Source organism: Eptatretus burgeri, chromosome 7, assembly GCF_056783735.1.
Source record: "Eptatretus burgeri isolate ZD-2024b chromosome 7, Ebu_testis_v1, whole genome shotgun sequence".
Classification (NCBI taxonomy): domain Eukaryota; kingdom Metazoa; phylum Chordata; class Myxini; order Myxiniformes; family Myxinidae; genus Eptatretus; species Eptatretus burgeri.
Window position 1 is genome coordinate 49,591,845 of NC_140967.1, and position 23,253 is coordinate 49,615,097.

At 41.8% G+C, this 23,253-nt stretch overlaps 1 protein-coding gene across 5 annotated transcripts in view; it reads left to right on the plus strand.

Moving 5' to 3' along the window:
- The window catches only part of LOC147023236 (uncharacterized), a 344,444-nt gene that overhangs the window by 273,565 nt on the left and 47,626 nt on the right, over positions 1–23,253 (plus strand). The window contains exons 4-5 of one of the 5 annotated variants that reach the window (XR_015060084.1): positions 8,011–8,068; positions 8,436–10,586. The exons of 3 other annotated variants lie outside the window; for them this stretch is intronic. The gene's annotated coding sequence lies outside the window, so the exon portion shown is untranslated. Of the gene's footprint in view, positions 1–8,010; positions 8,135–8,435; positions 10,587–23,253 lie in introns of those variants that run through there. One more of the 5 variants, XR_015060083.1, reaches the window with a different exon arrangement.

Here is a 23,253-nt window from a genome sequence, read left to right on the forward strand (position 1 = left end):
ATGACGACGGAGCACGAACCACCCGCTCATGACGACGGAGCACGAACCACCCGCTCATGACGACGGAGCACGAATCACTTGCTCAGGATGATGGAGCACAAACCACTCGCTCAGGATGACGGATTATGAACTACTTGCTCAGGATGATGGAGCACGAACCACTCGCTCTGAATGAGATGGCGCGGCAAAAGCGTCCACAGTGAGTGAACGATTTGCTCAGAATGATGAAGCGTGGTACTGCTATTGAAGGAAGAGCACTCGGCAGGTGGCTTAAGCAAGAAGCAAGCACTCCAATTGAATGATTGATAAGGAACGGCTTGATACGCTGTGGCTGCATACCATGTAGGATCCCTTTAACTTTAAAACCAGTCTTCACTGCGCCCGCAGCAGTTAATGAAATAAAAGGAATTCATACAAAGAGTTGCTTTTTAATATAGAACAACCCTGGAGGCATTGCAAAGTTGTTAGAACATTATAACTTAATTGTAAAATGTCCGTTTTTCACCAGATTTGCTTTGATTTCCAATAGAGCACATCATAAAACCTCTGAACATGTCGACACAGATCTGGCAGACACGATGGATAAACAGTCCTTCTGGGGAACACCCATTGGTAGCGATGTTCCTCTCTAGAAAGGGAAGGGTGATCGCCAAGACTGCAACAACTACTGAGGGGTGACGCTCCTCTCAGTGCCGGGCAAGGTCTTTGCTGGTATAATTCTTGATAGGGTTCGCCACCATCTGCTTGAGCACCAGTGCCCAGATCAGCCAGGCTTTACACCAGAGATCAACGATTGACTGTATCCTTTCCCTTCGGGTCCTCACCGAATGCAGACGAGAGTTTTGGCAGGTGCTGCTTGCAGACGACGTTAATCTCTACAAAGCGTTCGATTCAGTGAATCGGGATGCCCTCTGGAGGATTCTTGGCCTTTGTGGGGTGCCACCAAAACTGATCAATCTGATGTCTGAACTTTATTCTTGTCCTGAGAGTGCTGCGAGGTGTGGTGATACCATCTTCGACTTATTTCCAGTTGTTACTGGAGTTCTTCAGGGGTATGTACTGGCCCCCACACTTTCCAGTGTTTATAGGAACTGGATTATTGGATGATATCAGAGAGATCAAGCTGTGGTGCATCGTTTGGGAATGTCAAGATCTCTGACCTTGATTTCACAGATGATGTAAATTTGTGGAGACTCTGGACATCTTTTTGGGGGCCCTCAAGGTGCTGAATGAGAAGTTGGAGCCACTGGGATTACGGGTTTCCTGGGTCAAAACTAAGATCCAGGCTTTCAATGACATATTGGATGCTGCTATCTTGTCTGTACCCGTTTGTGGTGAGGATGTTGAGGTCACGGAAAGAATCACTTACCTTGGCAGTGATATTCATGTCTCTGCTGGCTGTGAGCCAGAGGTCAATTGACGTCTGGGTCGTGCCTGGGGAGTCATGGATTCACTGGATCATGGGGTGTGGCGCTGTCAGTTCCTGTGCGGACAAAAGTCCGAGTCTTTAGGTCCTTGGTGCTTCCAATCTTGCTCTACGGATGTGAGACTTGGACTCTGACAAGGGATCTGAGACAGAGACTTAATTCCTTTGGTACCAAGTCTCTTTGGAGAATCCTTGTGGACTTTGTTTCCAACGAGCGGTTGTTGAGAGAGACTCAAATGAGATTTGTTACCTCCGTAGTCCGTGAGCGTCAGCTGCGGCTGTATCGACATGTGGTTCGTGTTCCTGACACTGATCCTGCTCACCAGATTCTCTCAGCAAGGGAGCCTGTTGAGTGGAGGAGGCCAATGGGCCGACCACGTGCCTTGTGGTTGCAGCAGGTTGATCAACATCTCAAGAAGATGCGGATGGGCCAGGCATCTGCTCGGGGGATGGCAAAACAGAGGCCGCTGGAGTACCAGGGGAGAGTGGATGCAGCGACGCACTGCTCCAGCATGTGCTCCCATACCTGACCTGGGGGATAGGGTCTGCCTGTTTGTGTACACGTCATGTGGTACTTCAGTTCGGAGTCCATGCAAACATCATAACTTTATTATAAAAGGTCTGTTTTTCACCAGATTTGCTTCAATTCCCTGCAGAGCACCTCGTGAAACCTCCAAAATATATAGACACATCTGGCAGATGCTACAGATAAGCAGTCCCTTTGGGAGACAGGGCATGACGTCAAGCACTGAATGCATGATATCATATAGCTCTATGAAGCTGGTTAAATTTGGCACATTCTTCAATCTTTTGTTCACTCAATGTAATTTTCTAAACATTCGAAAAAGAAAGGTTTTATGCTTTGCAAATATCACATATTCTTGTGTTTATATGGAGGAGGAGGGAACATAGCCTTCTTTGGTTAAAGTAAATCGGTGCATCAGAATACTTATAAGACTCGTTATTTCTTTGAATTATGAGATTTCCCTCCAGATTGCGACGCTTATTTAGTCCGGACGACATCAGAACCTCAAAACCGAAATAATATTTCGATGATATACTTTAATTTGTCCGTGAGAATAGATTGTGGAAAATCCCAACATATAATGCATGAAATCGCTCCAATTTCCTAATATGAAAACTATAGCACTGACAAAAGCGAATGTACACAGCGATTCATATCTCTGATGAACAGGCATTTAATAACATGAGTGAGGAATGTGAAAAAAACTTTATCATTAAGAAATCGTTGCGGCCTGTTCCAAGTCAAGGCATTGTTGAGCAGGCCAAAAAACATGGCGGCTTCAGACCCCGGCAAGGTTACACAGGAGATGCCTTAAGACCCCAAAGAGTGAGGTAGCTGAGGATGCACCTGATAAAGGATAACAAATAAATAAGACCGTTAATTATCTTCCAAATGGGTGTTTAAATTAACCCAAACACCCAATTTTCACTCATGGGCAGTTCCATAATTTTGGACGTACATTTTTGACACATTATTAAGATACCACAGACACAAAGATTGAGAATATGAAACTTTTATTTGGCCATGATATGACAAGTGTTTAGTTGAAAACAAGTAACAATGAAAAAATAGTGTCAACACCTTAATGACCTTGGAATAATTTAAAAAATACCATGTGTTCAGACGTACACAGAAAAAATGAATTTTCTGACTTCATAAGTTCAATTAAACATTTCTGTGGTGTGCAGATTTTTTCAAAAAAATCACATCACACTAGTTAAAGTAGATGTTGAATGATGTGAAAATGTAAGAATAATTAGCAATTTAAACTGTAACTGGGAAATAATCATGTTTGTTTATTGTTTCGGACGTACAGTTTCAGACGTACACAACCGCCGTTTCAGACGTACACTATGTACGTCTGAAACCACACTTGTAATATGTGCAAAAAGACATTTGTTGCAGAACTTTAATTCATCCTTGGTCCTTCTCAGATTATAGCACTTATCTATCATGTCACAGCATAACCAGTAAAAATGAATAAAAGAGTTATTTTCAGAACTCAAGAAGAGTACTTCATGTACATGGCCTGTGCATTAACAGCTGATTTTAACAACATCCAGGCATGATAAGTACTTGTAAATTACAAAACCAGAATTATAACAGTAGAACTATTATCATATACAAAAGACAAATAATACAGACTACTAAACTAACTGGCCAAGACAACAGAAACACGTATGGTAGGTAACTCAGTACTCTATTAATAACAGGAACATAAATTCCTGTATTTCTTTTTCACATGATCGAGGTATAAAATAATGTATGTCAACAATCTCCTGTAGCAGACATGCATTTATTAAAAAAAAACTTTGTAGGAACAAGGAAGAGTTTGTATCAAAATTGCTATTTGTTACATACTGACATTTTGTTATATTACACTTGCAAAACAATGAAATATAAACAGACAATTTAAACTTAACACTGCCACATAAGATATTTTTGTTAAGTGTCCTTTATATTGAGAGTGAAGTCACGGTAAATTTTATCCCTCTTACCGTTCAGCTATCCTTGTAATGACATTGTCTAGCCTAAGAATGTCTCAGAATGTTGACAAGACCATTCCCTTCTGTAGGTGGTATCATAGAAATGGTAGCACTTTAAAGACTAACTAAAAACATTATTGGCATTCATAAGCTTTCGTAGCTACAGCTACTTCTTCAGATGCAATGAAGTGAGGCAAGAAAAGTCAGAGTAAGAAATTGTCTGAAGAGACAAACAAAGGTGGTAGTGTGGTTAATCCTGTGTATAAGGACAGGAAACCAGTCTCTATTCAGTCCAACTTGAATACAGTTCAGGGTGTGAATAATCCTTTCTTCAGCTGCTTCTCTTTGAAGGTTAGTTTTGAATGGTCCTTGTTTAAGGACTGCTACTTTGAAATGTAGGAGTGAATGTCCAGGCAGATTAAAGTGCTCAGCTACAGGTTTTTTTTTTTTTACATTGGACAGACTAGCCAGTCATTAAGACACCACACGAATAACCACAAATTTGACATAAGGAACAAAGATTCTCACTAACACGGCTATATACGTATTTATGGAATTAAAAGAAATAATTAAAAATTTCATTAATAATCATAAACTTACATGTATACTGAAGGATTGGATACATAAATGTATTCTTTAAAAAGTGTAAATTCACTTGTATTGTTTTAACAAGGCTCTACAGCAAAGCAAAAAGTCAATATTAGAACCATTTCTGACGTACATAAAAAGTGGTCTCGGACGTACAATAAAAAGTGTACGTCCGAACACACATTTTTTCACTAATTAGAGATAATTACAAAAATCTGAAGTGACACATTTAAAAGCAACAAAAACTTGCTTTGCATTGAGATTTTACAGTTTGTGGGAATTCAAGTTTTTATGTGATATTAAAAAAGGATGTTTTTTTGTTTCGGACGTACATGCAAATAATACATAAAATAAAACTGAAGAAGAGAACATAATTTATCACTTCCACATTCTCTTACCTATGGTTATGGAAAAAGTGATTCATTATGTTCATATTTATTGATGTAGTGAGTTAAACGGTTTATTTTTCCTTTCCCAAAAAAATAAAATTGAATAGTACATTGTAAAAGTAGTTCCAGAGCAATGGTTAAATGGCTTCATTATAATCGCTCTCGTGACCATGACCTTGGTTAAGTGCATTTATAATTTACATTTTTGAACAGCTTGTACAATTCCCTTCAAAATGATATATAATTTGTGCTGATAATTTAATTTTGAAATATTGACCCCCTGGTTGACAAATTTATGGAACTGCCCTCATGCACTTCCTTGGAGTTCCCTTAGTCTGCATACAAAGTTTCAGGTCGCTAGGTTTTATGGTTTTGGAGTTATGGAGGACACACACACACACACACACACACACACACACACACACACACACACACTTATTAGTCTTTGAAGATGGCTGACCGCACTGGCTTGCAATTCACGATTGGTTATAACAATCATCACCCGGTAATGCCTGGAATGTCAAACAATGTCCGAATTAGACAAATGAACACTTTATAGCAGTCGGAACTGCTGCCCAAGTCAATTAAGAAGTTTAAATTTTGAAATTCGGCAAAGGTGAAATGATTCTCGAGGTTATCGCATGTGTGGAAACTAAATAAAGCCGCAAACACTCGGAGATATTTGGATTGTCAAACATTGGGTCCGAATTGGACAAATAAACATTATTTTATCAGTCGGAACTGCCGTTGACGTCAATCAAGAAGTTTAAATTTTGAAATTTGACTCAGGTTAAGAGATTCTAGAGGTTATCGCATTTGCGAAAATGAAATAAAGCCACGAACACTGGCGTCTCTGGGCGTTTATAAGTATTGTGATGTATCCTGCAATTCGTTGGTGAATGAATACGAGTCATTCGATGATATGAGTGAGGAAAATTGGGGGGGAAAAGATAACCTTATCACTAAGAAACTGATTCGGCCTGTTCCAAGTCAAGGCATTGTTGAGCAGGCCGAACAAAATGGCGAATTCAGACCCCAGCAAGTGAACCGAGAGCTGACTCGGGACGGACCAAGGATGTCGCCTTTTATAAAAGATAATTAAATAAAGCAGTTAATTATCTTCAAAAAGAGTGTTTCAGTCAACCCAACCACCCAATTTTCATTCAGCACTCTTGGAGTTAACTTTGTATGCCTGCAAAGTTTGGGCCCGCTAGGTTTCATGGTTTTGGAGTTATGGAGAAGACGGACTGACTGAATGACACACATTGACATTTATTCTTATGGATAAGTAACAGGACTGGAGTCAGACATATCAGTATAGGAGTAAGCACAGGTGAGTTCATAAAATAACTAGGCCAACTGAAAGAGAGTCAAGAAGGAAATGGCTAAGAAGATCAAGCAAAATAGTAAAATAACAAGTTAGGTCATAAGGAAAGGTGTGGGCCCATTGAAGAATAGCACAGGGTTGGTGATTAAACACAATGGCTCGTGATTCCTGGAAGTCATCAGACAAAGACTGTTATAGTGACGCATTTTATGGTCCCTCCTCAAGTCGTTTCAGAGAAAATAGTCGGAAATGACAGCAAGGATCCGCATAACGTCCGCGGTGAAAACCCTGCTTGAGAGAATGCCACATAGGTATTTGGCCTGTGTATAGACAATAGACCACTGCCTCGATCGCTGAGGCCTACACGTACTGTGATCTTCACAAGGCCCACGACGCCTATTGGCTCCAACCTTTCGATACTTGATGATCTATTTAAGTCGCTTTGGTCATTTTACACTAAAGGGGAAACTTGTAGGGAAGGCACGGTGATTGTGAACATGATATCTCCGGAGATGTCTTTGGCTTTGCGGAGCAGTAAGCACCAACATGGCGGCCGTACTATTTTTACCTCCGCCACCAAAGGTGAAGGAGGTTATGTTTTCACCCCTTCCTGCCTGTCTGTCTGTTTGTTTGTGTACAGGATATCTCAAAAAGTTGTGGACGGATCTGGATGAAATTTTGTGGACAGGTTTGGTGTGTGACATGGCCAAACTGATTCGATTTTGGTGAAGATCCGGATCCGACGACTAGAATTTTTAAAGTGATACTTCACCATTGAGAGAGGGCCAAAAACGATATAGTACTGTATAGCATGATATTTCAAAAATGTATTGGGCCCGATATGTTCTCGTGGATCAGGCATTGCGTGGCGGAGGTGTGCCCTCTACCGAGTGCCCTTCTAGTTCAGGTTGAAATTGTGGGTGGAATCAGGACAGCTGTCCAACCAATGGGTGAAATGGAATGTTACACGTGGATGGACGAACAAGCATATTATAAAACAGCCGTTTCCCATGTTGTTTGAAAAGCTATGCACGCAAGCAAAGCTCAACATTCACTTCTAAAATTACGAGAACAAGCATGGATAATGTTGATGCCAAATTTTATTTCGTAAGCAGGACATTTCACACTTTTCGTTCAGATCCAACCTCCGCCACCTGATATTACACCACCATTTTGTGGTGGGTAGTATAAGTAGGTCAGAGCTTTGGCTTTGAGGAATGCAAAACAATTAACATTTTTAATTCCATGAAATAATTTAAATTGAACGATTAACTTGAACTTTTCCAGTCAGTGGAGACGAGTATTTTTGCTTGTATATTGTTACGGCTTTTGGTTTTAAGGGGTAAGAGAGCCACTTTCATAATATAACTTTCATTTTTCCGTAGTAATTTATTTAGTTAAGTGCACTGTGTTCATGGAAGCAGATATGCATTGCAAGTGTGTAGCAAGGTCGTGTCTCATACAAGTTATTTTCTGCTTCTATATTATTACCTTCAGCCATTTTCCATACCTCACAGCGCAAAACACTTTCCCGCCCTTTTCTCAGTGCAGGAACTTGTTTTTCTTGTTTTTTTAATATTTTTTCTTCTCCTCCTCCTCCTCCTCCTCCTCCTCCTCCTCCCCCTCCTCCTCCTCCTCCTCCTCCTCCTCCTCCTCCTCCTCCTCCCCCTCCTCCCCCTCCTCTTCTTCTTCTCTCTCTCTCTCTCTCTCTCTCTCTCTCTCTCTCTCTCTCTCTCTCTCTCTAACTCCTCTTCAACCTCCCAAACCAGCTTCGTGCACATCCTGTGGAGATGTCCATGCCAGATGGTCCATCAATCATTGTTAAAGGTGACAGCATGCCAAAACATTTCCCAGTAGTGACCAACGCCCCAATCCGCGGGGACCAATCCTGAATTGCCACGAGGCATTGTGGTAACAAATACACCAATCACAGGTAGAGAAGAGAGTCCCCATTGGGCTGGGACTCCACCAATGACAGGGGTGTGGGCTGTGGAGGGGGAGGAGAGTCCAAAATAAAAGGGGGAGCTTGTCATTTGGGGTGGGTGACTTCTGAGTGACGTTACAGTGATCACATCAACAGCGTAATGTTTTTGAAACTTGCATTTCAAATAAACTGATACAAAATCAAATGAGGAAGTTCACCATTACATACAATGTCCAACAACGATTCTCATGTTGAGTTGTTTCTGCCCAGTGACCCTGTCCTGCCGGCTCAACTCACGCATGTTCACCTCGTCCTCCAAGACCGTCGTACCATCGAGTCCTGTCGCGTCATTCTCTCTCGTGTGCTGGCCTGTCCAGGATGATTTCAAGAGCTCAAAGGAATTCTTTCCTGATACACAATCTTTATGAGTTTTCATCGACCTGATTATAAATCGGCCCCACGCATTAACAAGCACTCTGGACATTAACACCTCGTTCACTCATCAGAGTTAAATCGAGCAGGGAACAATGTAACGCACGGCTCATCACACGTCACCTGCCTCTCTACACCTCCTTTTCACGGGTTTATATCGTACCACAGAATGCTCCCGTGCCTTCCAGCAAAAGCTGTTCTCGTCCAAACTGGAAGGTTCATCTGGGAACGTTCCAGCAACTTCATGAATCTCACCAGGCAGTTTACAATCCAATACTGCCCTCGACTGTCAAAATTAGCTCAATACATCAAGCAGTTTATGTTACAATTTATTGATGTTTGCTGCAGCAAACTTATGACAAAAACCATCAATTTTACTCGTTCATGCATAGGCATTTACTAATGCTTATTCACAAATACCACATCTCGCTTTAAATTGACAGATTACCCTCATCTTTTGACATTTTACTTTTGTTGTGGGATTGTGATGGAACGATGTCAAAATATGTCGTGATGGTAATCCATAAGAGGATGGTGGCGTCGTATTGTTGTATCGTAATGCGGCGTCAATCCGACCTTGTTTGGTTGTATTTTTTGAGATTTCATCACTCATGTTTTTTTCATTTTTCTTTAAAATGTTTTTTTCTTGTTTCTGCAATTTTTTTTTTAAAGTAATAAAAGTCTTCATGTAGAAGTAGAAAAAAAGTAGAAGTACAAAAAAGTAGAAAAAAGAAAAAGTAGAGAAAGTCGAAGTAGAAAAAAAGTTGACGTCATAAGTTTTATATATTTTGTCATTTAGGTAAGGATTAAATCCATCGATGTTATTAAATTGTTTTAGTACTTCGGTCAGTTGATTTGGGGGATGGTTTGGATATATATCGCTTTTGGAATGGGACTGTCCATTTTCCCCTCTCCCACGATCCTGGCCTGGTTGGTCGAGTCCACATTTCCGCTCGATTTCTCTTCCTAATAAAATGATTAATGTTCTATATTTATTTTAATTTTGCGTTGCACACACTAGCCCAAAGACAAAGTAACTTCCTTGCGTTGTAATCACCATCATGGCTTCAGCTGTTATTGAGGTACATTGGACTACAGTTTTACATTGTTTTGAGAGGGGAAGAAGCAGAAGAAGAAGCAGCAGCAGTACAAATTAGTGATTTAGTAATCTGTCATTGTGGGACTTGTGATATATTCTGGCATCTTTTTAAGTCGTGATAGTTCAGAAAATGCTTGAGAATAAAAAGTATGGCTTTTAAATGCTTATGGCTTCACTCTATTGTCACTTATAAGCCTATCATTGTGTGCACATTTAAATGGGTGGCCATTTTTTTCCCCCCATCATCCCTCTGTATGGAGTACTAGCACACTCTGGGATAGATAAACCCTGTATATTATATATACACACACATGGCATGTGACGTATTATACAACACACATCACACACACTGTCTGTGAGCTTTTTTTTTTTAGATCCTCGTGGAGGATCTCTTAAGTCTTACTCACGTTGTTGTTCTTCATCTTCTTGTGGACTTTTTTGTTTCACAGCCTCCAGTTTTCATCGAAACTTCCTGAAACTTGGCGTATATATGTAAAAATACCCTGTGCAGACAGTAACCATCTCTGATTTTGAAAATTCCTCCAAGAAAAAAAAGTTATGACGTCAAAATATCAAAGCTCATGGAAATCGCCTAAAAAATTATCTCCGAAACTAGGCAAGCTTTTAAAATTATGTTTGCGGGAATCGAACAGGGCATTAGCAGAGATTAATTACCGCACATATGATACATCACTATGACGTCATATCAATTTTTATGACGTCATTCCTATTTTTTGACATTTTTTGTTTCACAACCCAGAGTTTTCATCGGATCTTCGTGAAACTTGCCATGTATATACAGAAAGCCCACGCACAGGCAGTAACCATCTCGGATTTTGGAAATTCTTCCTCGAAAAAAAGTTGACGTCATAATATCGCCGCTAATGGAAATCGCTTATACCATTCTCTCTGAAACTAGGCAAGCTGTTTCTGAAGGTTTCTGAAGCTGTTTCTGAAGCTGAAGGTGAAGCTCTGCCGCTGATGCAACGCCCTCTAAATTAGGGCAACAATTTGGCCAAGGTGCCGGCGATAGCTTGTCTACTTTTCACGAAGGGCACCGTGGGATATTTAAGATACACTAACTAATGCTGGAAGAATGGACACCCATTTTCATGTCCATCCGAGGGAAGGCACACACATTGAAGAATCATCCTGCCTATGAAACACTGGGATGACAGTTTATGGCTGGTTAGGGATTCAAACCTAGGCTGAACAGCTTCGAGGCGAGTGTGCATACAGGTGACAGGCTAATAAACCTGATCTTCCATCCTCACTGAGGCACAACAGAGACAAGTTTTATTCAAGCCCTCAACGATAACTCCACCACTCATAGTGAAAGACACCCTGGGATCATTTTAACGGCCACCACCCAATGCACGCAGATGGGACACCCAGCCTAACATGCATCGGAGGGACGACACACTTTGTGATGCAATGCCCATCCTATGAAACACCAACCCGATAGTCTGTAGCCGGGTTGGAAATCGAACCCAGACTTGACTGCTCAGAGGTGTGCTAGCTCTGCACTATTCCATGGGAGTTCTTCCTAATTATGGACACAATTGGATACTGAAAAGTCAAGTTTACGTTTCTTGGATTCACTCTGAGAAGTTTCTGCTCCGAGAAATTCATGAACATCCACCCACGTATCACCACAAGTTTTTTTTTAAAAATCTTCCTTTTAAACTAATTTGGTAATTATTATTTTTCATCCTGATATGGTGTGGCATGTTTAATGATGTCCTCGAACCTCCTGCTGTTTGCAAGACTGTGAATGTTGTTTAAAGGTAAATTAACTTTCTCAACAACCAGCTGTCATCATATGGGTGTTTCATCGAGTGACATTTGTAAATCATTTCAAATGCAAATGACATAATAATTACAGGTTGCTTTTTACATCACTAAGTTTGTACTGCTGAACATTTAAAAGAGGTAATCGAAGTTGATTATGTGATACAAGATTTAAAAATTTTGACAGTTTTGTCTATCGAAAAAGTGAAGGCAACACAGATGTCTCCTTTAGGTGTTTGAACAATAGGACATAAAATTCTCCTGATTATTAAAAAGATCCAGAAGGTTCATGATTTAAACACTTTTACGATTCGATTGATTGACCCGATTTGTTTTACGTGAAGTATCAAGAAGCCTTTGTGTGGTTGGACATCACGAAGACTCCGAGCGAGGAAACATGGTTAACCGTCTTCTCAAATATAAAATTATTGCCAACAAGCTGGAAATATAGAAAAATGTATTTTTGGAAGAAAGAGTCTGTCGCATCGTTTTGAATTTTATAACAAGTGCAGCAACTTTCTGGAAACTAAATAAAACAAAAATCTAAGGCGATCGACACAAAGGAAGCCCTTCTAATATAAAACAAGAGAGTTTGGAGAACACCCTACCATGCGCCGTCTTGAAAAACAAGGACATGTGTGTGGGGTACGAGCGGAAAATTTGATAGAAAATATAGAAAAAATGTGGGGTACGAGCGGAAAAAAAGTTCAAATACATAACACTGATCGACAAAAATATAGGTTTTTTTTCTTGCATGGACTTTGGAAACTGTTTTTGGCTAATTTTTTGGGCTGCTGAATCCAAATCTGAGCTCAGATTTGCTCTATCACATCAAGTTTTTGTGCTATCTGTATGCTCCATATTCATGGATTTTTACAAAAGTTGACCATCCAGTCTGGCAATCTTGGTGGGAATAAAACAACAAAAGTTTGATTATCACGAGTACCCGTAGCTGTAAACAGCCCCTATGGTAAACAGCTTGCCATGAGCAAAGTGGAGTTATTGCCTGATTGTCTTGAAAGAATCAACGTATGCATCAGTAGTTTACGTCTATGACGTATTTGTGATTTGCAGTTGTGAAGACGACCTAATCTGCTGTTAAGACTCCACCTCATCTCACGAGTCGCAAGCATTACTGTGTTACGCGATTCTCAGTGGGTGGGCACAGCTGACTCAGTGGGGTTGTTTATACCGGTACCTGGTACCTTACACTGTAAGCTAGCTATGTCTACACCTTCAAAGAGAAAAAAAGTGCTGTAACGACCCAAATATCTTCTGCTATACCTGTGGATGCTTCACTTTAGCACCTCAAAGACACAACATCACTATATTCGTCAAGAGAGTGTACCGTGCCTACTTTAAAGTACCGCTTGGAGACCAGGACAAAAACTGGGCCCCTCATAAAGTATGCATGACTTGTGTCGTCCTCTGAGATCATGGTCTCAAGGAAAGAATGCGAAGCTCAAGTTTGGTGTGCCGATGGTTTGGAGAGAACCAAAAAAACCACCTAGATGACTGCTACTTCTGCCTTGTAAATGTCAAAGGATTCAATAAGAAAAACAAGCAATACATGAAATACCATAGCATACCCTCTGCTATACGGCCAGTTCCTCATTGTGACGAAATACCTGTACCTGTTTTTACCGATCTCGCAGAGAGATTGATGAGGAAGCACTTACTTCATCCACATTCTCTATCCGATGATGATGATGATGATGAAGAAGCAGATGCAGAGTACAAGCCATTGGATTCGTTTTTTGATCAACCTTCTCTGTATAGTCAGCCTGAATTGAATGATCTGATCCAAGATTTGAATTTGCCAAAAACAATCTGCTGAGTTGTTGGCTTCCAGACTGCAAGAGAAAAACTTCAAACCTGGCACAAGCATCTCATTTTATCTCAACAGAGAGGCAGAACTGAGGAAGTACTTCCACTCTGATCGGCAACTTGTATACTGCAATGATGTTGAAGGGCTTCTTCTCGCTATGGTATTGCCTGCGTATCATTCAAGTGAGTGGAGACTCTTTATTGACAGTTCGAAAAGAAGTTTGTAATGTGTTTTACTTCACAATGGGAACATCTATGGATCCATCCCTATAGGACACTCAGTGACCCTGAAGGAGAAGTATGCAAACATCAAGGTTGTACTTCAACGATTGAAGTACCACGATCATGAATGGTTGATCTGTGTGGATTTGAAAATGGTGAATTTCCTTTTGGGGCAACAAGGAGGTTACACCAAATACCCTTGTTTCTTATGCTACTGGGACAGTAGGGCGAAGGAGGAGCACTGGGTGAGAAAGGAATGGCCATCAAGGAATAGTTTGATACCTGGTGACAAGAACATCATTAATGAACCACTGGTTGTTCGGAAAAATATCATCCTTCCACCATTGCACATCAAACTCGGTCTGATGAAGCAGTTTGTTAAAGCTCTTGATCACACTGGAGACTGCTTTGGCTACATATGTTCAAACTTTCCGAGTCTTAGCGCCAAGAAGAAAAAAGCAGGGATATTCGACGGACCTCAGATCAGAACATTACTCAAGGACCCATACTTTGTTACGACGATGACCGCTGTCGAAGCTCGAGCGTGGAATGCATTCATTCATGTGGTGCAGAATTTTCTTGGGAACAAGAAAGATGACAACTACCGAGAGATTGTGGAGGAGCTGCTCCTTAGTCTGCAAGCGCTGGGGTGCAGAATGAGCATCAAGGTGCACTACTTGCACAGTCACCTGAGCGAGTTTCCAGATAACCTTGGAGGTGTAAGCGAGGAACAGGGTGAACGTTTCCATCAAGACATTAAAGTGATAGAAGAACGTTATCAAGGTCGTTGGGTCTCAAATATGATGGCAGATTAATGCTGGAGTTTGATGAGGGATGTCCCAGATGCTGTACATAAGAGATTGTCCACAAGAGGTTTACTATGTTGTAATACGATTACACCTGTGCCTTTGGATACTTACGCTTTCAAGTTATATATTCCACCTATAAATATATAGGTATAAATATATAGGTGGAATTTTTTCCACCTATATATTTAACTTAGTTTAGTGAAATTTGTAAACTTTTCATACATTAAAAATATCGAGAAAAAGTGTAAAAATATGTGCAAGGAAGCATGGATTATATGTTAATGTATGATTAAATAATGTAATTGAAGTAGGTACCTTTCATTGTAAACATTTTTGCATCTATCGATCTTCTAATGCAACAGTGTTTTTCAACTTTGAGTGTAAAATTGCTGTTTTCTCAAAAATAATGATTTTTCATAGTTCAAAAACCTGATGTGATCAGCAAAAACTAATGACAGATTTGGATTCAGCACCCAAAAGTTAGCTAGAATCCGTTGAAAAACCCCATGCAAGAGAAATCGTGTCGACCAGTGAATTTGATTCAAATAAAATACAGATTTTAAAAGTTGGAGAAAAAAATTCAGAAGTTTACCGCCGTTGATGCAGTGTCTTTTTCCACCACCTTATTTAACACATTACGTTAGTTCTTCGTGCCTGTTGTTTGTGTCCTTTACAACGTCGCTAAAAACAGTGATTTCCCTGTTTGGAATAATTTCCAATTTTGTGTCACTGCCAGACAGTCAGGCAGCATCTTGCACAAAATAAAGTCCCGTGGGATTTTTGGTATGAAAGCAAACCACCATGCTGGACTCTTCAAGTGGACCCTAATGATTAATAAAAAGCTTGGTGGCACTCTGGGAAATGGTGCGGACGTGTATTTTGAACACATTTAACATTTTTTGAAGAATGACTATTTTACGCCGCTTAAAAAGTGCAATGTCACCCTGACCCCTCCATATACCACCAATTTTGTCATATTTGGTATCAAATTGACCGGCATGAACCTCTGCATACTCATAGGTCATTTATTCGTCAATATATGAGCCATATCATGAATAAATCACACAAAAATCAAATTTTTGACCATATTTCGACCGGTTTCACCGTCCGCAGTTCACCAAAATACCTTTTTCTCAACATTGTACTTACCAATCTGCCAATGAATAGTATCGCAACGTACCTATGTTATCACAAGTTCTTTTGATATTTTATACATACCATTCACTTGATAATTCAACGAGATATACCTCAAAATATAACCATACCCCCGAGTTTATACGTATGCATAAGTCCCATGGCAGTCAGCTCTCATCCAAAGAGCTCGTCGCTGTAATCATCGTTATCGTGTTCGTCTGGTACTTCATCCTCGTCGTCGTCGGTTGAGTGGTGCGAGTTTTCGCAGTTGTCTTCCAGACTGGAACATCCACACATGTCTGTGCAGTTGAGTCCTGCTTTCACGCAGGTGCATCGTGCTGTTTGACATCTCAACTTGGAACAGTTGCATTTCACGAAATGAATAACAGACTTTGGTGCTGGGAGTTGAGTGGTCATGTCTGGAACCCATTTTGCCTCCTCAAATTTCCAGCCATAGTTTTGTGGTGATGGAATCTGTGGGTTTGGTGTCGTGTCATTGAACCACACGATGGCTTGGAAGTGGGCACGACTGATGGCTTGTTCGAGGGCATCACGTGTTGGAGGGAGTTTCTCGGACTGGCATTGTTTCTGTGAAAACATCCACCATCTGAGCTTGTCTATCTCAGTGAGCAGTGTTTGAGGGGCATACACCGAGCAGATGAACGTTTCGATGGAGTTCAGTGTGTCAGTACTCAAGTGTGATGTTGTTCCCAGGGATCCAAGTGCAGTCATGACCTCATCACTGGCATGTTGGAAAGCCTTCCAGAAAGCCATTTTACCTTTTCCGGGCGAAACTTCCGGCGTTGTCTGCTCCACTCAGAGCATGGAGTCCCGGCAAACCTGCTACTTGAATCGGTCGCAGAGTTCGGTAAATCATTTGGAGGGGAACAGTGCGGCGCTTTTGTCCTGTCCCTGTAACAAAAGTTGTGTTCCTGCATAAGACTGGATACCGCCGAAGTGCCAGAATGAAGACATCGGTGTCTGGGGAGTGGATGGCAATACTGGATGCACCACGACTGGTTGCATCGACAGCGTGCAAGAGGAGCTTAGTGTCTGCTTCCTCTTGGTCACTTTGGAGGTATGCCATGTTTGTACGAGTTGCTTTGCACTGTGATCTCCATGCCACGACCATGTGCTTCCCCATGGGCATTTGCTCTTTCCAACATCTTCTCAGCAAGATAACCAGTTAATGCCATCTTCGTCTTCACACTCGCCAGTAATTGCTTCATCGACACCTTGGCTATGTTTGTAGTGTCTGTGATGTGATAGGATACCACGGGCTGGCTGCCTTGCCGTCTATCATGAGTGGCTGTCTTCAAAGAAGAGGAAACATCATAGCGATCAAAAACCAAGTGAATTTCATCACCTTTCCTGTATTTCTGCAAGATCCGTGTCATAAAGTGCTCTGCTAGCTCTCTCTCTGCAGTTCTTGATGTGGTCTGGCTTGTCCAGAGATTGCAGTTCTGCCATGGCATCCAATAGAACCACTTCCAGGAGAGACGAGTCGTCATCCTGCTCTGTTCTTGTACTGTCTTGAACTGATGGTATGATGATGTCAGACGTGGCAGTGTCCTCAGCGGTCTTCTCCAAAACCGCCATCAAACTACTTTTGTTTTGGCAGTGCAGCATCGTGCCATCCGCAGCAAAGAGCGACCTTGGGACAACTGAAAGTTGGTACTGTCCTATGATTTCTGCGATGTTAATTTCGGGCCTCGATTTTAATACCAATAGCATGCGTGCGAACAGACTTTTGTCTTTCTTGAAGCTCGACTATTTTATCACCTGCAGTCACTTTAAGACATTTTCCTGTTGTCTTCCAAGTCTTCAGCTGGCATTTCTTCATTGGAGCCCACAGATTTACTGTTGTCGTTGTGATGCGGTTTGCAACGAATGCCTCAAATAGAGCTTGGCTGACTTTTGGTTGTGTGATGAGGTCATTCTTCACATTATCAGACATAACCTCCTTCGTCACGAAGTTGGTGAGCTCCTTGGGATGATCCGTGAATGGATTAGTGAAGCTTTGTATTGTTGATGTCAATGCTTCAATGTTTTTCTCTTGTCTCGACAGTACTGCAGGTGAGCATGCGTGATGCTGTACATTATCATTGGGCATCACTCCAGCCACTTTGTAGGCTTCTGCAGCGAGTCTCGCCAGTTCTGGAGCGATGATGAAGAACTTTGTACGAGCACTACTGTTGAGTGTGATAGCGACAAGGCCACCGGTAACCTTCATCATTCTGTTCACATGCTCCAGGGCGTGATCAGCCCCAATGGCACAGAATGGTAAATGGCGATTCTTGTTTACAACCCAGTTTCCATTCTCAAACTCTTGGTAGACTTCTTTGTCGTTTTCCTTCACAGACTCCATGTCAGCCAGATACAGGGGAATCATGCGAGCATAGACAAGCTTGTCATGTGCAAAGAAGTGCTTTGTGAATGACTCGAGGGCCGTGAGGTGCGGTTTCCAGTTACCTGTTCTAACAGCTCGTATGAACAGGATCATGTCCATGACCATCTGCATATACTGCTGTAGTACGAGTGCGCCTGGTCCAGACGTGTCCTGTGTGTCAAAACGATCGATTTTGTCCATCACTTGCTCCGAGTCGATGATATTTACCATAGCTGAATGGGCTTACCTCATCTCTTCGGGATCTTGATTGACAAACGTGAGAGCCAAATCGTCAGCAGATCACTTTCACTCTCGAAGAATGCTTGCTGATGCAATGTGAACAAGGACTGCAAAGTGATCATGTGAGCATTCAATCCTCTCTTCACATGCTTTCCTTCAAGGATTTGTCGAACCGTTACAGGTCCATATAGGTCTGCCTCTGTCCAACAAAAGTCCAATCCACCGTTCTCAATGTAGCACCCAATGCATCGGAGTTGGGCCATCACGATGTGAAGTTCCCCTGGGCGAAGAATCAGGTGATCCATGTCATTGCGGGCCATCTGGAGCTGTTTTGCAGGCTTGGTACAATCCCATATCCAGTGAAACCACAGTCTTGTGATTTGTGCCGACTACTTTGGTACTGATTCCTTGTGCCTGCATCAGTACTGTCAGGAGCGTATTCCACTCATATGCAGGTGCTGCTAGGAGTGACGGTGTTCAAACTCTTGTCAGGGGCAACTTTGTGGAGACCAAGGAATGATATGCCAACCACGTTGGAATCTGTCCAGGAGTAGCCGAAACCACTTCCTCATGTTCTTCGCCACTCGGATGTGGTAACACATCTTCTTTCTGTTCGAACCTGCGTAAGGTTCGTCCCATCACCCAGGCAACATCGGGTAGATACTCCGATTTGTTGGTACCTTCTGACGCAGAATGATGCATTGGATGGACTCTGAGGCTTTGCTGTTGGTTTTGGACAGTCCACCAGCTTTGTGGTTATGCTTGGTAGATCTGTGATTGAACGCATCTGCACTGGTCCAGTTAGTTCAAGCTTTGGAATCTCATCGCCTGGATCACACCTCTGGTAAATCGCCATTGCTGTGGCAAGAAGGGTTCTTTTTCCGTCGGTAGCGTCCTCCGCAAAATCGACATTGTCGACTGCAAAGAACAAGTATCTTCCCATCACAACATCTGGGGGCATGTAAAGGCCATCGTTTATTGCCATTCTCTGAAGTACGGTAGACGCTATCTGCCCTTCTATTCTGAGTAATCTGTTGTACTCCACAGACACTCCAAACGTATGTAGCATATCAACAACTTTTTTGCTCCTGGTGGCTTGCCTCATGGCTATTCCGATAGCCAGTTGCTGTGGCATCACGTGTGTCATTTTGAAGGTCTTCGTTACCTTGTTTCCAACTTGTTGTGGTGACAAGTACTTCGCCACAGTACTTTGTGCCAGACTGACGGCTTGCTTGTTGACGACGAAGTATTCCTCGTCTGTTGACAATGTTGTGTTTGGGCCCTGGATTAACCATCTATAAATTATGTGGAGTTCTTCTGGAACATGCTCGCTCGTAGAGTCAGATATGTTTCCAGTGAATGTCCATTTGTCGGCCTTGCGTATCGCTGTCCTCAAAATTGAAGATGCTTTGTATAGCACCCTCATGTCCGATTCCAACCCCATCTCTGTTTCCTCCATCCGGTTAATGGCTTCATCCCTGGTAGTTTTGATTGTGTAACGTTCTGGCTCATTGATGCGCTTCGGTTTGTTGAACTCTATACTGGGTATTTCGTTCTGCAGCAGTTGCTTGATTACCTTGCGGGGACATTCTGGATGGGTCACGTTGTTAGCAGATCTTATTGTAGTGAAAGTGTTGTGTAGTTCACCCATGTTGAGGATCTGTCCATCCAACATCATGCCTTCTGCAAGGCTCAGGAACTCGATTTCTGCTGCAACCTCAACTACAATACTGGCTTGAGGAACTTCTGATGCTTTCTTGACACACCAAACATTTGTTACATGAATTGCCCAACATCGCTTGTGGTATTTAACATCAATGGCATGCGCGTCTGTGGGGTTTATTGAAGTACTGAGCTTCACACGAAGCTGTTCATCTCCACTTTCTGCAATGGCTTCCTTAAGAGAAACACTTGCATTTCCAGTGGCGAGTAGATGTCGTGAATTAGTACGCGTTGCTCCAAGATCACAGAAGAAACACAGGTCACTCTTGTATGGGGTTGAATGAGAGCATGTAAATGTAGTTGAGGCCCGAGAGGATTTTTCATCATGGATTCCTTTGGATGATAATCGTTTCTCGTAGTGTCCTTTTGCTCTGTTGAGCATTCCAGCATGAACAGTATTCTGCTGACATTTTCTGTGCCATGATGCAGATTTTTCCTGCAGGTCCTGGCTGGAGACATTTCCAAGTCGCCGGCTGATTTCGGGATCGTCTCTGTCACCGTACTTAGCTCGCTCTCTGATACAGAGTAATATCTTCTCGTAAGCACTGGGACTCTGAACTAATGTTGCGGCACTTTTTGTTTGGCAAATAATACACAAGGAATAGTCAGTGTCTACTCTCGCAACTTTCTCTGGAGGAAATACAGTTTTTGTGGCTGACTCCATTTCGATGTTGACAAGGTGATGTATTTAGAATGTGGAAGCATTTGTTAGCAATAGCAGAATACGCAAAAAGCCGTCACTGGGTACAAGAGAGGGATAGTATGCTGGAGTTCCAATCGAGTGTCTACAAACTACCGATGACCCTTTCTGTTCTTGTCAGATGTTCTGCTACATCTGCAAAACATAAAAGTATGTTTTTTTTTATACAGAATCAGCTATATTGCATTGAATATATCATCTTGTGGCTCTTCAGCAGCATCACATCTGAAAGAGAGAAAATGCTTCTATTCGTGGATACCATGGTTACTATAGTCATATGGGAAGACTATCTCAACCTAATCATCTGCAGTAGGATTTGTGGCATGAGTTTACAAAATCATGCATCCAAATTTACAGATGTCTGAAAGAGTAACCTTCCGATTCATTAGGGGGTATGGTTACATTTTGAGGTATATCTCGTTGAATTATCAAGTGAATGATATGTATAAAATATCAAAAGAACTAGTGATAACAGAGGTACGTTGCGATACTATTCATTAGCAGATTGGTGAGCACAATGTTGAGAAAAAGGTATTTTGGTGAACTGCGGACGGTGAAACCGAAGTCGAAATATGGTCAAAATTTTGATTTTTGTGTGATTTATTCATGATATGGCTCATATATTGACGAGTAAATGACCTACGAGTATGCAGAGGTTCACGCCGGTCAATTTGATACCAAATATGACAAGATTGGTGGTATATGGAGGGGTCAGGGTGACATTATGTCATTTTTTAAGCGGCGTAAAATAGTCATTCTTCAAAAAATGTTAAATGTGTTCAAAATACACATCCGCACCATTTCCTAGAGTGCCACCAAGATTTTCATTAATCATTAGGGTCCACTTGAAGAGTCTAACATGGTGGTTTGCTTTCATACCAAAAATCCCATGGGACTTATGATGCTCCCTGACTAACAGGCAAGCATGAAAACAATTCTCACTCCTCTCTGTGCAAGCACAATCAGGACAAATTCAGAGCCAAAGTACTATTAAACAACAGGTTCGTTTTCCGATTCTTGATCAAAATAAAACATTCAATTTAAAGAAGTTATTCCTCAATCACAAACCGATATTTGTGGAGACAGACAGACAGACAGACAGACAGAAGTGCACCAATTGCTTAACCCTGCCCGCTTTTACACTTCGCGTGCGTGGGGTAACTGTGAGCCTAAATCGTTCTCCTGATATGAAGCCATGGGCTTTACCAAACCCTGAACTTGTTAAAATTACAGCAAAGAACTGCATGAAGAAACCAACATGATGTATGTGTAACTCGTCCATCAGCAACCTTTTCATGCGCCGAAACTGTAGGCCACGCGCATTCATCACGTCTTTACAAAGCAACTTCCCTGGAGGTTTGTACTTGGTTCATTAGAAGAATACATTTACAAGAAAAGAAAGAAGCTTGTATACAAAGTCTCCACTCATTGAGAAGAGCAGGTACACGAAACAAGCATTGGAATGAATGAATGATGAGGAGAGAGAGAGAGAGGGGAGGTATGTCGAGGAAGTAACCTGCAAGTACGAGGGCTTGGATGTGACAGGCTTGATGGGGGTGGAAAATATCATGGGCAGAGACGGAGGATAACGTGAGATGGTGCACTGCCACCTTGAATCGCTGGCTACGAGAGAAGGCGTTACCGAAAAGCATTTTGAGCCGACTCGACCAAGAGAAATGAACTGGTCTTAAATAAAAGCAAGAAATTGCTACCAGATGAACAAGAACAGCACAAAATGCTGCCATTTCTCATGGTGCCATTACAAAAGTGTTGAGGTGTAACAGTTATTTTCAAAATGACTATCGATTTCTTTTCTTGGAGCCGTGAAGGGAACAGCAATCATAGTCGGAGAGGCCTTGGAAAAAGAACTCTCTCATATTTGACGCAAGATGTTGCAAGTCTACTTATTTCATTTTTCTCAATTAATTACCCAGACTGGGTTCGCAGGGTGCTTGAGAGACAAAAATGCATCATTTTAGATTTAAAAGTTAACTAGCACTAAATTATGACTGCAATGGACTCCACCCGCTCTTCCCATCAACTCTGGAACCACCACCATGCATGCACCCAACGCCCCATGTCCCACCATCAGCATTTTGTCAAAATCTTCACCGTCCTACCAGCAAATGTACATCTCGAAAGGGAAGCCACCAGCACCATTCGTCACGCGGAAATGTAATGCATAGGACTAAAATTACGTTTTACTCAAACAAGCGATCGTGGCTGCTCGCCAAGCTCCCCGAATCTCCTGCAGCGATGCCAAAGTAATGAATGCCTTCGTGTAATAGGCCTTCAGAGAGGATGTTACTTACAACCGCAGCCATTTAAAAGTCTGAGGATATTTTAAAACCAATAAACTGAAGGGATACGCCGAGAACGGATGATTAAAATGCTCATGCAAGGAATAAAGATGGAGTGCGTGAAGCACGACATGGATGTGGCAGGGAAAGAAAAAGAAAAAAGGTTTTTTTTGTTTGTTTTTTTTTCCATCGACTTAGGCCTCAGGCGAAGGGCAATTTTAAAATGGACCCTCATAACGCAGATGTTATAACCGGTAGCAACAATGCAGTGAAGACCCTGGCACAGGAGGTTAATTTATATACAGATATACCGCAAGATAAATCTCTGGAACTTGGGGACAGGGAGCCTGTGGCTTTGAGTGAAAGCTTACCCTAAAGCTACTTGTTGCTCTGTTTACAGTGGAGTGATCAGCTGAAATAGAG